Source organism: Propithecus coquereli, unplaced genomic scaffold, assembly GCF_000956105.1.
Source record: "Propithecus coquereli isolate 6110/MARCELLA unplaced genomic scaffold, Pcoq_1.0 Scaffold44, whole genome shotgun sequence".
Lineage (NCBI taxonomy): Eukaryota > Metazoa > Chordata > Mammalia > Primates > Indriidae > Propithecus > Propithecus coquereli.
This window is the reverse complement of record NW_012150174.1, coordinates 11,671,910-11,674,451: the sequence shown is the minus strand read 5'-3', so window position 1 is coordinate 11,674,451 and position 2,542 is coordinate 11,671,910.

Genomic DNA, 2,542 nt, shown 5'->3' with positions numbered 1-2,542 from the left:
CAATTAAAATGTTGTAATATCCAATAGTTTGATATATCAATCTAATCACTATGTAAATGTTATATGATTAATATTTAGAGCATAACTATAGGACATTTATTGAAACCAATCAAATAATTTCCTACTGTAACAATGTTTTCTAATGAAAGTATTGATATTATACAATGAAATACTATTGTTTTGGAAATAATGTACATCTGAATAAAAGTTTCAGCCTACAGAGTTTATCGTTTACCCAGGTTAACCCAGCTAGTGGTCAGTTTGACTCTCTCCTCCAAGTTTTCTGGCTTTATACCTTTCACACTGTCCAGAGTGACCAGTTGTCTGTGATGCTGGAGCATTCAGACCAATAAACAAAATAGGTCTTTCCACAACATATTTACTCACAGTAAGTTTGCAGATCATCTCATAGTTAGTGAAGTTATTAGCATTGTGGATGAGAGCCAAGTTTAGATAGCGCTAAATGAGCATGTGAGTTTATGTTCTTATAGGGGGATAAATGAGAAATCTTCATAGACTGAATTATATCTATTTATTCACACTAAATTGGCTGTGGAAAGTCAATTTAATTCTGCTAAAGTTACTTGCTAGCTGACTGATAGATCACATCTGCCCTGTTCACAACTGTGACTTGTAAGCACACATACAACTCTAGAGAATAAAGTATTCTCAAATGGTAAATGAAAATCAATACATCAGATTCACTCACAAAAGCTAAAATCTTACTTCTTGGAAGAAGAATTCACTCATCTTGCAGCTATAGATTCAAAGTTCTTGTTATTATAAAGCAATAACATGATTTCATTGCTTGCCTTTGGGGATAAATCTCTAAAGATTTTAGAGATTCAAATATGAATTCAAAAGCACCAGGGATCATTATCACATTCTCAAGTCAACACTGAACAGTTCAATCCACACAAGCAACAACTAATCTTTAAGGGTTCTGTCAATCCTCAAGTGATCAATTTTTTTTTCATTTTATCTAGGTGTTGGTGTACTTTCATTTGATAATTATTGGGAGTATAATATAATGAATTATCTCATGGCCAACTATTGATTCTAAGTTTAATGTGGTATTTCAGGTTAATACATACTAAACTGCAAATATCACAGTTACCTTAGCTCCATTCATTCAACACTTGTTCATGTCTAAGTATTTTGTACTGATAGATATAAGACACTCCATTAGGCATTTTTGGAAATATGAAGTGGAAATGCCACATAAAACTGAATTTTAAATAACACAACTATTTAAGTGATGGATGTATTTTTCTGACAAAAGATATAAAATAAATACTACTAAAGTTGTATAGATAGAGATGTCGGAGGTAAAAAATGTTGGACACCTTCTAGATAAGACTTAATCTCTTATACCACAAACCCCCAAGTGATGAATGCAGGTGAATGACTTACATGATAGAAAGATGATGGTAAAAACAGTGACCTTCAAGCTGAAGACGCAATCTAAGTCTCTTGCTAACCCTAATATTAGCGAGTCCTAGCTCATATTCCAGACGCCCCCCTTGGTGGAGGTGGTTTACCACTGCTGATACCAACCAACTTTCATTCAGAGCTTCCTCTTTGCCAGCCAAGCACTGTGCTTTTCATTTCACTACATTATCTCATTTAATCCTCACAACAATTTGGGGAGCAAATATTCCCATTCTCCTAATTTTATGGAGAATGAGAAGGCCAAGATTTAGTTTAATCTACTTGTCCAACTGTACTCAATTGCGAAATGTAATTCTAGGTTTTAAATTCAGGTCAGACTGAAGGTTAGAACGTATACTTTATACTACCAGTGTCACGAGATCTAAGTGCCTCACTGGTGGCCACTGGTTCCCAACTAGTTCCCAATTTACAGTTTTTTCTCCTCACTCTCAACACCTTGCCTAATTGCCTAAAGCTAGCTGGCCCTCCCGTTTGGCCCTGAGGACATGGACAGCATTCAGGATCCTAATTTCCTCTCATGTACAGTCAACCATACCTCCCAAATTTCTATGATATGTGTCCACTTCTCCCTATGTCTCCAGTGCAACAGCTGTCCTAATTGGTTTTCTTATATATATAATTGCCCTTTCACAGGACAGCCAGGACAAGTTGTTTAATTAAAAGAGTTTAATTGTATCCATTTTAATGTTATTGAATAATTATGTACACTTAATTCAAATGGCTTATAAAAGAAAGCAATGCTCCACAGCCTCATCCATTACAAATCCAAAGTCTCACTCCCTGTAGGTAACCACTTTGACTCTTTAAACTATTTCATGTTTGAGATGCTTCAATATCTAAAAATAAAATTCTTTGCTAAAGGAAAATTTAGAATTTTTGTCTGTGTTCCTGCTGTTTTCTCTTTTTGTTTAAGTTGAATATAACTGATGCATGGAGAAAATTAGTGGTTTTTCCATACCTGAAAGGATCTGTATAGCTTTTATTTTTTGAACTCATTATCACAAAGTAAAACCAATAATATTAAATGGGCTAAGTATCAAAAAACAAATTTTAATCAATATTCTATTAAAAAGATAGAATAAAAATTAAT